The sequence below is a fragment of the Apodemus sylvaticus genome, chromosome 12 (assembly GCF_947179515.1).
Source record: "Apodemus sylvaticus chromosome 12, mApoSyl1.1, whole genome shotgun sequence".
NCBI lineage: Eukaryota > Metazoa > Chordata > Mammalia > Rodentia > Muridae > Apodemus > Apodemus sylvaticus.
The window spans coordinates 57,384,070-57,397,027 of record NC_067483.1 but is presented as its reverse complement, the minus strand read 5'-3'; the positions used below and the strand labels follow the sequence as shown (position 1 = coordinate 57,397,027).

The window sequence follows — 12,958 nt, the reverse complement described above, 5'->3', positions numbered from 1 at the left end:
TTGCTGTCCTCCTCTGCCTTTGCATGATGGACTTTTCAGTCTCCGAAGCTCTAAGTGGAAATAAACTCCCTCTTCCTTGGGTTGCCTTTGGTCATGTGATGTGGTCATGTGTTTCATCACTGCAACAGTAAAGCAAACTAAGACAAAACTTGCTACCAGCAGAGACTGTGAAGAACCTGACCATGCTATCCTTTAGAGGAATGGAGAAGGCTTTGGAACATTGGACTAGAAAAGTAATGAATGGTGTAATCAGAGCGTAAACAGGTATATTAGTAGGATTCAAGCAGGCAGTGGTACCACCAACGAAGCTGAGTATAGAAGCTTGGGAGAAGAAGTTTCAGAGAAAAGCAAAGATAACAGCAACCAAGAAGCCATATTTTGGCAAATAAACCTGATCAGCTTCCTTTTACTTTGTCCTAATAAGTTTCCCAAGGGAAAATTGAAAAGTAACAGACTTTCTTTTTTTGAAGATGGGAAACTTCAAGTAAAAATAATGATAAATATATTACACAGTATTGTTGTTGATGCTTATGAGGATCTAGATGAAAGAGAGCAAATGAGGAAGAAGAAGAAATATATATGCAGTTCACAAAGAAAAAAGTGTTGGAAGAGAGGCTGTAATTATTAAGGATTTTTGTGCCATTAAGATGAGCCCTGTTCTGCATTAGAATAACGTTAAGGGTATAACCTCACCCAGCTAAGTTTCCAACTTTTGAAAGAGAGCCTAAAGAATTTTCTGTTTCTAGGAACAACTAAATAAAATAACTCCTGAAAACATGGCTCATAGGAGCCAGAGAACATTGCATAGTTGAACATGGCAGTGTTATACATATAATGCTGGCTGTGGGGAAACTTTGCTAATTAAGGTCGAAATCTGCCATTCCTAGATAGTTTCTTTGAGCTCCGCACAAAACAGAAGACTCCCTTGACCAGCAGGGCTTCTCTAACCTTGTCTGGGGATTCTGACCCTGCACATCCTCTATACGGGAAAGGTCAAGCAGTCCTTGGCAGACCTTCCAGTTCAACTTTTTCTTTTCCCCTTCCTCTTTTCCCAGTAAGAACTGGCCCAGCATGGACCTGGGATTCCTGGAATGCCTCTCCATCTAAAGGAGGTATTCTTAATATTTTAAATTCTAGCCAGTGAGACCTCACCCTAAGAAGAACCCCTTTCACATTCTCTAAGGTCCATATATACCTCTGGTTTGCCCCAAATAAAGTGTATGCATACAAGCCCACCCTTATAAATGTATGCACACAGCTGTGATCATCTAAGAGATGTGTCATTGTGTCATCTTGAGAGAAGGCCTTCCCCTAAAAGACCTATAACACTAAAAGCTGTAACTCAGAGAAAAGTCTCTCTCTCTCTCTCTCTCTCTCTCTCTCTCTCACTCACACACACACACACACACACACACACACACACACACACACACACACCCTCTACCAGCACTCACTCCCAGCAGGACAGGGATCCTGACCATTCCGGTCTCCACTTCATCCTCCAGCCCAGTGTGCAGCAGAGTCTGGACATCCTGAAAGGGAGGAAGGGAAGGCTGGAACCACAGCACCCTGACACCTACATCATAGCAGGATTTAGCTAAATTAAAGCCTCACGTGTGAAAAGGGTCATATATTTTCTCTCCATCATTTCAGAGAGTCCAGGCAACATGCAGTGGAGGAGTCCCTGCAAGACTGTGAGAGGTCTTGTAGACATCAAGAGAGGAATTATGTTGCAGGCAGCAAAACTGGAGGTGCAGAACTATCTAAGTTCTTTGGCATAGGGTATGGACCTACTGGAGCTGGTGCTTCCCTGGCTATTCTGGTCTAGCTTTGGACTAGAGTTTCCTCACTATGCCCTCCCCCACCACCCTTTTTGAAATGGCAATGCATATGTGCCATTATATGTTGAGAATATGTGATTTGCTTTTTAATTTTATAGGGGGCTACAATCAAAGAGACTTTGGATTTTTAAACTGTTTTGAGACCATGAAAGTCTATGGGGAATTTTGAGGTTGGACTAAATGCATTATGAATTGTGATGTAATCATGAGCTCATAAGGCAAGGGAATAGAATGTAGTGGTTTGAGTAAGAAATTTTACCCATAGGCTCAAGTATGGTTACTGCTTGGAGCCACTGTTTGGGGGAGGTTTAGGTCTTGCTGGAGAAAGTATGTCACTAAAGGTGAGCTTAGAGAGTGTATGACCTTGTCTGACTTCCTGCCCACCTCCATTCTGTGCTTCCTGCTTGCATTTGGAGACATTAGCTCTCTGCTTCCTGTTGCCATGTCTGCTGCTTGCTGCCATTCCGCTGCCCTGTCATAATGGACTCTTATCTCTCTGGAGCCATAAGACAAAATAAATTCTTCCTTATATTGCTTTTGGTCTTGGTGTTTTATCACAACAACTGAAAAAGCAAACTAAGACATAGGCTATATTGGTCTTGTGATGACAGCAACTTCCTAGCATCTGTCCCTTGTGTGCTAGAATTACAGGCATGAGTCATCATACCTAGTTGATTCTTGAGATTTTTAAAATTATGCTATAAATCTTTTTGATGATTAAAGTGTATTGTTCAACTTTGTGTGTATGTGTGTGTGTGATTATTTTCAGTACTTCCTTTTTCAGTGTTTCCTCTTGACACTGACATCTAGTTTTATTTCATTGAAATTTGATAAAAATGCAATCTCAGTTTTTTATATTACTACTTATTAAGACTTTGTTTGTACCTTAAAATCTGATCTATTTTTAGGAATGTCACATAGGTTTCTGGTTCCTCAAATAATTTGAAATATATATTTTCTACTTCATAGATTTATTAATTAGGTGGTTATAAGGATACCTGCATGTATGGCAATATCCAAATGCCCAATTATAAAATCAAGTAAGGTGAACATCAATGGATATATATGATATATACATGCATATATAATTGATTTCATATATATTATAGGTAGGAAGATAGATAGATAGATAGATAGATAGATAGATAGATAGATAGTGGTAATTTGAATATGCTTGGCCCAGGGAGTGGCACTATTAGGATCTGTGGTCTTGTTGTGAGAGACCCCCAACTCAATGTTTTTAGACCTCTAAACAACTAGCCCAGCACAGAGTAACTTGTTTTCTGCCTTCAACTTGAGAAAGATAGCCCACCCTGTTCTAGTTCCAATGTTTAACTATACAATGCCCCAAGGACGTTTGCTCCAGACAATCTCTAACCTTCCTTACTTCCTCGTTCTGTACTTCCCCATTTCATGCATGTTTTGTCCTCCACCCCTTGCCTTGTGAATTGTGGCCTCCAACCCGTCTTGTGATTTTTCCCCTTTAAATACCCCTGACTTCAATTGCACAGGGTCCTCAGTCCTTTATCCCTGCGTGGGGTATGGCTGTGGAACCCAGAATTCTGGAAATAAAGAAATCCTCATGCTATTGTATGGAGACCGTTTCTCGCAAGTGATTTGGGTGTCGCCTTCCGGGGTGTGGGGTGCTGGGGCACCCTCGGTTTTTCGAGTCTTACAGTTGGAATAAGTGGGACCTTATTGAAGGAAATGTGTCACTGTTAGGGTGGGCTTTGAGATCTTCTTCCTAGTTGCCTGGGTGACAGTCCTCTCCTGGTTGCAATTGGAGCAACATGTAGAACTCTTAGTTCCTTCTCCAGCACCATGTTTGCCAGGCTGCTACCGTGCTTCCCACCTTGATAATAGTGGACTGAACTTCTGAACCTGCAAGCTAGACTCAATTAAATGCTGTCCTTTATAGGAATTGCCTTGATCATCTTGTTTCTTCACATCAGTGTATACACTAAGACAGAAAGATAGACAAATAGATGTGTGTGCGTGTGTGTGTGTGTGTGTGTGTGTGTGTGTGTATGTGTGTGTGTGTGTGTCTGAATTATATGTATCACAATAGTGTTTCACTTAGACATAAACAAGAATAATATGTTGCTCACAGATGACTGAATTTGAAGATCATCATGTTAAGTAAAATACACTAGTTCTACAAAGATAAGTATGTTTTCTCCCATATGTGGAATTCTCTGAGGGAGGGGATTCAAACAAAAGAGAGGGGCGTGAAAGGGGATTTGGAAGGGGAACAGGAAAGGACAGAAGGAAGGAGGATAAGAAGAAGCAATAGAGGGGTGAGTATAATCAAAGCACATGCATGTGGAAATGCCACAGTAACTTTTAAAAAGATATTTATTAGAATTACTCATGATGAGCAGGTTATAGGACTTAAATTTCAAATATATGAGAGAATGACAACCCTTGGAAAATTCTATCCAGATAATATCATTCAAGTGATGCAGGAAATATTTACACTTCTGAGACAGGAATTATACATATCCTGGACTGAAGACAGGAAAATGTGACTGTAGAACTAAGTAGTGGCTTTAGAAATAGAAAAGACCAGTCACAATGAACTTTTCCATGTCTTAACAGTAGTGGAAGAGAGCCAGTGAGATGGCTCAGTGGGTACAACTACTTGCTGCCAAGCCCTAAGACTTGAGTATTGTCCTCTGATCGCCACTCAAAGTCAAGAAAGTAAGGGGAAAAGGTAGTGGGCGAATAATTCATCAGGCTGAGTGCTGTGTCCACAATTCAGATTTGATAAACTTAGAGAAGCTAGTTTCCCCTTCATGGACTTACTAAGCTCTTTTACTTGGATTGCAGCCTTTGAGTGACAGTTTCAAAGGTTTGCTGTCTTGTAACTGTGAGTTTTACCCTGAACGGCAGATAAATGTGTGCATGTATGTGCATGTATGTGTGTGTGCCTGTGTGTGTTTGTGTGTGTGTGTGTGTGTGTTATCTTGATTTTGAAGTTCCCTTTTATAGCTACCTCCTCCTGTGTGGGGGACAAAAAACATTGATTTATTTCCTTCTTCATGCTGAAACTGGAACAGGATGAGGGTGTGAGAACTTCAGATCTCATTTTCGCTACTCGTTACAAGAACTTGTCCTGTTCATATACACTTTCAGTTTCTTATTTATTTTGTGAAAATACCTCATTTCTAATCTCAAAAGGCACATTTTGAAGCTTATCAGCAACGACTTGAACCAGGAGAAGAGAGGTCCTGTGAAGGTTTGATGCCCCATTGTGGGGGCATGCCAGGGTGGGGAGGCAGGAGTGAGTGGGTGGGTAGGAGAACACCCTCATAGAAAGCAGGGGGAAGGCGGATGGGATAAAGGGTTTCCGGGGTGGAAACCAGTAAAGGGGATAACATTTGAAATATAGATAAATAAAATATTCAATAAAATATATGGATCAAACTCACATAAATTCATATACAGATTTATGCACACACATCATAAATCTCCATTGGAAACAGTTAGGGCCAGTTTTCATGCCATCTCATGACTCTCTTCTGGTTTGTTGCTCTGAACTTCTCCCCAGCCTGACAAGTGAGAAGCATCTGGACAAAAGGGAAAAGGCTCTAGCAATCTTCTGCTGTTTTAAAATGAGGTCCTTAATGCCAGAGACTGCAGCTTCTGGTCTCAGAGGAATTCAGACAGGAAGGTCAGCTACTGCAGCAAAGATAGGTAAACATTTTGTTATTATACAGCAACCATAAGACTCTTGCCACAGCTGACATTTTTTTTTCTCCTCAGCTTACCTTCAAGAGAGAACCAAGAAAGAGGAACAGCCAAAGATGGCCTCTGGCAACAAGGTAGCTCTGGCTGTTTTCAAACTTGCTAGGTAGACCATGCTGGGCTCTGCCTCCTGGGTTCTGAGGTTAAAGGCCATACCACCACACACAGCAAATAAATATTTGTTAGGTGGATAACAATTAATTCCCTTCTTAGTTAATCTACTTATTTATGATTAATTAGCAGCAAGCTCATTGCCTTCCTGAAATATGGTCTGAGTTCTGGGCACAACTGGTTTTGGCAATTAGCATAGGATGAAATCTGACTAAATGGTTAGGTGATTGCAAGCTGACTTCTTATTTTGTTGTTGTTTTTCAGGGGGAAAAAAAAAGAAATGTCCTTAAGGAATCTGCCATATACAAATGCAAATACCATTTTACTTCCAAAAACTAACGACTCGACTCGAAAACATGACCATTTTACCCTTTGGGATTCTTGACTCAAGTAGTTTTCTAACTATTTGAATAACTGAGTACTATCTTCACATCTTGGCGTTTCACTTCTTGGAAATAATGGGCCCACTAATTTCAAAGTGATTTCTCAAGATAAACTAAAGTTATTTAACAACGAATACATTGTTTCATCTTTGGGAGTGATAACACATACAAACATAAATTAATCCCTCTGCTCTTTCCAGCTTATTTATCACATTTTGAGTTACGATCTGTTTTAAAGAAAGCTTTCACACGTAAAGAATATATCAGACATGAAAAGAATGCTTTCGTTTTTAGGATTATAAATAACTTCTGGTAATAAAAAAGCCAAAGTTGTATTATTAATTGACCTATTTACAATATAAATAAACTGACAGTACAAAAATAATGTTAAGAGAAATTTAGGAAAATCTATTAGGTAATATTTAGGTAAATTTAGGTAAAATATTAGGACACTTGATTTTTAAGAAAGTTACTTAGCATGTTATATTAATAATTTGGCTTGATTTTTTGGAAGAATAGATTTTTTGAAGTTCTACCAATGTTATTCTCTCTCTCTCCCTCTCTCTCTCTCTCTCTTTCTCCCTTCCTCCCTCCCTCCCTCCTTCTCTCCCCTCCCCCAACCCTGTGTGTGTGTGTGTGTGTGTGTGTGTGTGTGTGTGTGTGAATTGTTTGAGATAGTGTCTCTCCCTGTAGCCTAGGCTAGGTTCACACTCATGACCGTCTTTTTGTTTCAACCTCCCAAGCTATAGAATTTCAGGTGTGGGCTGCCATGCTTGTCTTGATTTTTCAAATTTAAAGCATCTTTTTACTACTTTGCTCTCTTTCCCAGTATGTTTCCCTCCCTTTTGAGTTAAGTGGAACTAAGTTCCACTTAATTGCAAACATATTTAAATGATTCAATTATCAAGCAAAACACAGAAAGGAGAAAAGAAAACAGAAGAAAAGAATAGAAAAAAAGAAGATCCCCATGACCCCACCTCCTCCCCTGCCCCTTTCCTTTATCAGCCTCATTTGCTTATTAGATTGACCCGTTTCCCTGCTTTCTGCGTTTCTTTATTCTTTGATTGAATCCTCTGATGACTTGGTTCCATCACACAAGGATGGCCTCTCCCTGACGCACCCAGGGGCACCCTTTATCTCCTTGTGAGCACTGGCTCCTGCTAATGGTATCTGCCGTTCTTGACTCACTCTGACTCTGGTAAGATAAAAAACTAACCACACACGCTTTTGACATCTAGTCTATTTGGGAACAGGGATCTAGACAATTGCTAAGAAAACAGCATGTTTAAATGGACCAGGGACTGCACGACAAACTGTCCTTGGGGCAGCAGCAAAATCTCCAGATTGTCAAACCATCCAAATTTCCAAGGTGCTGAGTGGGTGTGAAGACAGTCATAAAGTCCCTGTGGTTGCCATCCGGATCCAAAATGGTTTTTTTTTTTTTTTTTAGAAACAATATCACAATTTTAGTGATTACAAGTTTTATTTCTCTTGATCTTCTTATATACTTAGAATGTATCCCCCCCCCCGCCCCCCTCCGCCCCATTTCCCTTACTTCTTTCTTATCTTCCTGCTCTTTAAGTATTGGCAGTATTCTCAAAACTCCGTTTTATGTCCTTCTTCTTTCCTTCCTGCCTTCCTTCCTTCTTTCAATTGTTTAATTTTGGAGATATGATCCCAGGTATCCTAAGCTGTGCCCTCACTTGTTTTATAGAATCAAGGATGAGCTGGGACTTTGATTCTTCTGCTCCTATCTCCTCGTGCATTACAGGCATGTATCACCATGCCTGGTTTCATATGGTCCTGAGGATTGCTAGGTAGGACTTCATGTATATAGGCAAACACTCTACCAACCAAAGTATTTCCCCAGCCATGTTCTTGCTTTTTTACTTATCTATCTATCTATCTATCTATCTATCTATCTATCTATCTATCTATCTATCTATCTGTCATCTGTCTATCATCTATCTATCCTAGACCTATTATTACCTTGGGGCTGGTGACCCAGTTCAGTAAGGACACTTATCATCAGGCCTGAGAACCTGAGAGTTACCTTCAGGATCCTACATGGTAGAAGGGGAAAACAGAGGGACTGGAGAGGAGGTGCAACAGTTAGGAGCGCTGATTACTCTTTGAGAGACTCCGAAGCACCCACATGGTGGCTCACAATGATCTGTAAGGGGGAATCACCCTCTTCTAGTGTGTGTCAAGACATAGCATTCATGTATATAAAATAAATATTTTTAAATGTTAAGGGGGAGGAGAAGGAGGAGAGGGAAATCAGCCTCATCTGTACAGCAAGTTCCCCAACAGTGGGGGCAACACAGTGGGAGTAAGAATGATTTCATTAAAGGTTTTTCTTTTGGGGGTGGAGGTGGGGGTGGCAGTCGGGCCAGAGGTCTTTCTTCTGCCACTTAACCCCTTGGTGATTTGTTCTCTTTTCCCTGTGCTGCAGCTGTTTGTTGGCAGTGTGGCTTTCTAACCTTTATCTCTCCACAGATGCTCTCCGTGCACTCCCCTGAGGCAGAGGGACTGCAGAAATGGCCGGTTTGTCTTGAGAGTTACGGGGCCTTACTCACCTCCCTTCGTGTCTGTCCACACAGAATAGGATTCCAGACACAGCCTGACACCGGTCCAGTCCTCAGTTCTCATTATTTGCCATGCTCTGAAAAAAATTTTTTTAGGGCTAAGCACATTCTTTGGCTTTTGGGATTCCTTCTGTGATTTGATTCCTTTTGTAGGAGCCTGAGGAATGAACTCTGCCTCAGGCTCTAGTGCAGTCCGTGAGCCCGAAGCCTCTCACCTACTACCGCTGCTATCTGCAGTCAGGTGACGTGCTGTATGCCTCTGAACCGGTTTCTGATTTTTCACCTTTGACGTTAGCATTATTTTCTGCCTATGTAAGTGAGACATACCTGTCTGTCTCACCAGCATGTGGCGAGGAACCACAGTTCTCAAAGAATGCCTCATAACGTTAAAAGTTCTCCATCTTACTTTACCTGCTGTCCCACAGGGTGACTTCCATGGAGCTATATTTATTTGTTATTTGTTTTGGTAATTTAATTTACAAAACTTGTACAGAGCCATATTGGGAGTCATACCACATGATAGGAACTTGACATTGGCCAAGGACAATCCCTGGCTTCGGGCAGGAATCTGAAGTTAGGGCATAATAGGGAAGTGGGTTACAGCAGGACTTTTTATCTTAGGGTGGAGAAGCTCAGAGTGAAGGTTCAGCTCATTGTTCCTCCAAGTTTACTAATTCCTGAATTAAGCAGGTGACCCACCCAGCTGCCTGAGCAGTCGAGACAAGGACCACCAGGAGAAGCTAGACCACTTCTGCCAGAAGCCAGCCCGGATTCTGGGGGGGGAAGGGCTTGCCCAAACTGTTAAAAGGTCTGACCGCCATTAAAATTGGGGCCTCGATCAGTAAAATATTGTCCTGGCCTTCTTTCTTTTCGCCCCTTCCCCATCCATCCCTCAGCTTCTGTTCCAGCAACCCAGTTCGTAGTAGCTGCAGGCAGTTACAGAATACAACAAAAACTATATAATTTAATTACAAGGCTTCTTCCTCCCTCTGAACTCTCTCATATACATCCCAATGAACCACCATGACCAGCTATTATTTCTTTATTTCATTCTCTTCTGTTCTTCGACATCAGCTTCTTTTTCTGCTTCTCTGCCCTACTGCTACTTCTTTCATCATCTGTTTAATGAAAGATCCCAAAGAGCTGCGTGCAGCAGTGCACACCTATGATCCCAGCTCTTGAGAGGTAGAGGAGGCAGGAGACCAGAAGTTCAAAGTCATCCTTGACTGAATAGACAGTTCAAGGCCAACGTGGGATATGTTAGACCCCGTTTCGAAACAAATGAGCACACAGAGAAGCAGTGGGGTAGATATTTGGCAGGCCTTTTCTGTTCTATGTATTTATTACATGGACTTCTAAATCCAAACAGCTCAACATGCTGTGAACCAGATTGCCCTAGTAGGCAGGCCTCCATCTGCAGCTAAGCCTAACTTTAGAGTGAGCAGAGGTTGCAAGTTTAGCTGGCTGGGCAGAAGGGAGGCTCCTCCACTCAGATCCTTTGATAATCTCTTCTTGCTTCATCCCTTCAGTGTGGCTGGCTCCAGGCAATGTGTCTGGGAGAAGCTGTCTTAATGCTGAGGGAAGCTAGCAGTGCGCTGAAGGCCTGCCTGGAGTATGAGTGTACCAAAGAGTGAATGAGCATGAGTGACGTCATGTTGACATCACCGCTGTGGGCGTGACATGGATAAGGTGAGCTGTTGTCCTTCGAGAGTACATAGGTCTTTGCTCAATACCTGAGCACTTGCTGGATTTAACACAGAAGATTGCCTATGCCCCTCACAAAAGCCTTATTACCTGAACAGTGTTATTTTTATTATCCTGTTAATAGAAAATTGCCTCAAAACCACACGGAAACACTGCCATGCCCCTTCCTCTGTGGAAAGAGAGCTCATGCTAGGCTAACAAACGCAGCTCCCAGACTGGACAGGTGGCCAGGGCTGATTGTTAATTGTTTCTTGCTGATGACCTAAGTATAACTTCTTGCAGCCAGGACACTCAACTAATCAAGAACAGTGTTCCCTGCTGCCCTGTTTTCTACGTGCTGTGAATAAGTTCTCTCAGCTGAGAAATCATAGTAACTCATAAAACAGGTGAGACTTGCATGCAGGGCCCAGCTGCGCTGAAGCCTTGCCTCTTGGAGTTAGAGAGGAAACGCTGAGGTTATTTGATAAAGCCCTCACTGGTAGATGAGGAATCTGAAGTCCAGAGGAGGTGGCGAGGCGCTCCCGGTCACATAGAAAGCTTACGCCAACCTTGAGAATTAAGGCCCATGTTTGTTGTTGTTGTTGTTTTTTGTTTTTTTCTGAGAGACACTATTTCTCATATTCCCCGTTTCCTTTACCTTGCCTCCTGTGAGGATCCCTGCGACTGGCTTCATGGTTCCAGGACCCTAAACTCTAGAAGCCATAGTTATTTTCACTCATTGGAGATTAAGAATTGCCATTAGATTGGTACTGTGTATCCTAAGGCGATATCTCCGGCTTGGACTTAATGTTTTCATGATGATGGGGGATATAGCTCCGGTGGCAGAGTGCCTGCCTAGCATACAGGAAGCGCTGGGCTAGATCCTCAGCCCTGCATAAAAACAGGCACTCGGGAGGTTAAAGCGGGAGATCAAGATTATCCTTGGCTACTGAGAGTTTGTTGGTCTAGATAACTTTACCATAAATATATGATTTATATCGTATATAATAAATTTTTATCATTTTAATCATAAATGATTAAATATATATATTAAATTATATATATATATATATAAATATATATAAAATATATAAATATATGTAGAGAGTCACAGTATTACACCCAGTACCACACACTTGACGTGTTTTGATGTGCTTTCTTCCTGTCCTGTTGCCTGCTACTACAAGATTCCATGTTCTTTTTACAGTGTCTTGAAACAAAATTAAGCAAAAATCAGCTAAATATTATAAAGGTGCTCATGCCAAGTAGCGGTCCTTGTGTGTAAATCTAAGGGGAGTTACATATAAGGACCAGGTAGTGACTGATAAATGCAATCAAACTCAGTATGACAGCCTTATTTCACTTACCATAACACTTAAAAGATTCATCCATATTGTACCATGTTTAGATTTCGGTTGACAAGGCATTGTATTCTGATTGGTCCTCTTTCTACTTTAGGGTGGTCAGAGGGAAAACATTCCTATTTTATCTTCAGAGGAAATCTTTTGGAAAGAACCCTTAAAGGTGTGTCTTCCGAGCGTTTTATACTAAGAATCTTGAGTGTAATCACAAAGGGCAGTTGGAGTTGAACAACCATTCTGGTAAGCAAACAGGACTAGCCTTGGTCTCAGATTCCTGTAAGGAGCCTGTGTCTTTTGAGAGGACTTATTGCTGTCCCCAGAAAAAAAATAAACATTAAGAAAATTGGAACTGGCCCTGTAGTTGGCTCACCTGCAAACACAGTAGACCAGTCCTGTTAACATCCTGCTTTGAAAGGGAACTGGGGAAGCCAAACTTTATCTTTTCCTGACAACTTTCTGCTGTTGGCCGGACCACCTCACCGCCTATGCCCTCAGGACCTCCGTCTTCTTGCATCAATAAACAGGCCGTTCTGACTTGTCTCTCGGTCTAAGCAAGCTTCAACTAAGCAAGCTTCAACTCTGCTTGGCCGACTCGTCTACACAGCATTTATTTCTTCTCATGTCCTTCGAAGCAAATTCAAAGACTGCTTCTCTTACTCTAAAGTTTATTGCAATTTACCAGCTCTCTCTACCTTCCCAGGATGGTTTGAGGCCTACATTTACCAAACAGCGCTCCATTTATGAAAAGCTCTGCTCCTGTTGTTTCTGTTCCTGCGCAGGCAGTTCAACTTCCTGTTTCATGTACACCCTCATAGATGGACTATACTCTGCATAGCTGCTTCTTCAGGAAGAGAATCTTTACATAGTATTTTGTCTGTGACTACAGGGTATCACTACATAGCCCAGGCTATCTTCTAGTTCATAATTATAGGCATGTATCACCATGCCCAGGCAATAACCAGTGAATCGGGCAGTGTTTTAGTATTAATTAAGGTCCATGTACAAATTAATTGTTGTTCTGGATCCAAAATTTTCAAAACTAACACTAAAAGTAGCATCTACATCACATTCCAAAATATTTGTAATTAATGTACAGGAGTTGCATAATACTGCTGCACTAAAGCAATAAAATATTAGTGAGATAACTTAACAAAGTCCTTAATATGTGCAAAGACTCAATGTTGTTAAGGTATTCTGTGGCCTCCAAGTTTCCCAAATCCATGTATACTGTCCCCAGTCTTTTT

General features: G+C 41.5%; 1 long non-coding RNA gene across 1 annotated transcript; it reads left to right on the top strand.

Moving 5' to 3' along the window:
• Positions 1 to 4,956: 4,956 nt before the first annotated feature.
• Positions 4,957 to 6,174, top strand: LOC127697598 (uncharacterized). The gene is made up of 4 exons (XR_007980488.1): positions 4,957 to 5,079; positions 5,392 to 5,514; positions 5,607 to 5,665; positions 5,964 to 6,174. It is a non-coding gene; the product is annotated as an uncharacterized LOC127697598 (long non-coding RNA).
• Positions 6,175 to 12,958: the final 6,784 nt, after the last annotated feature.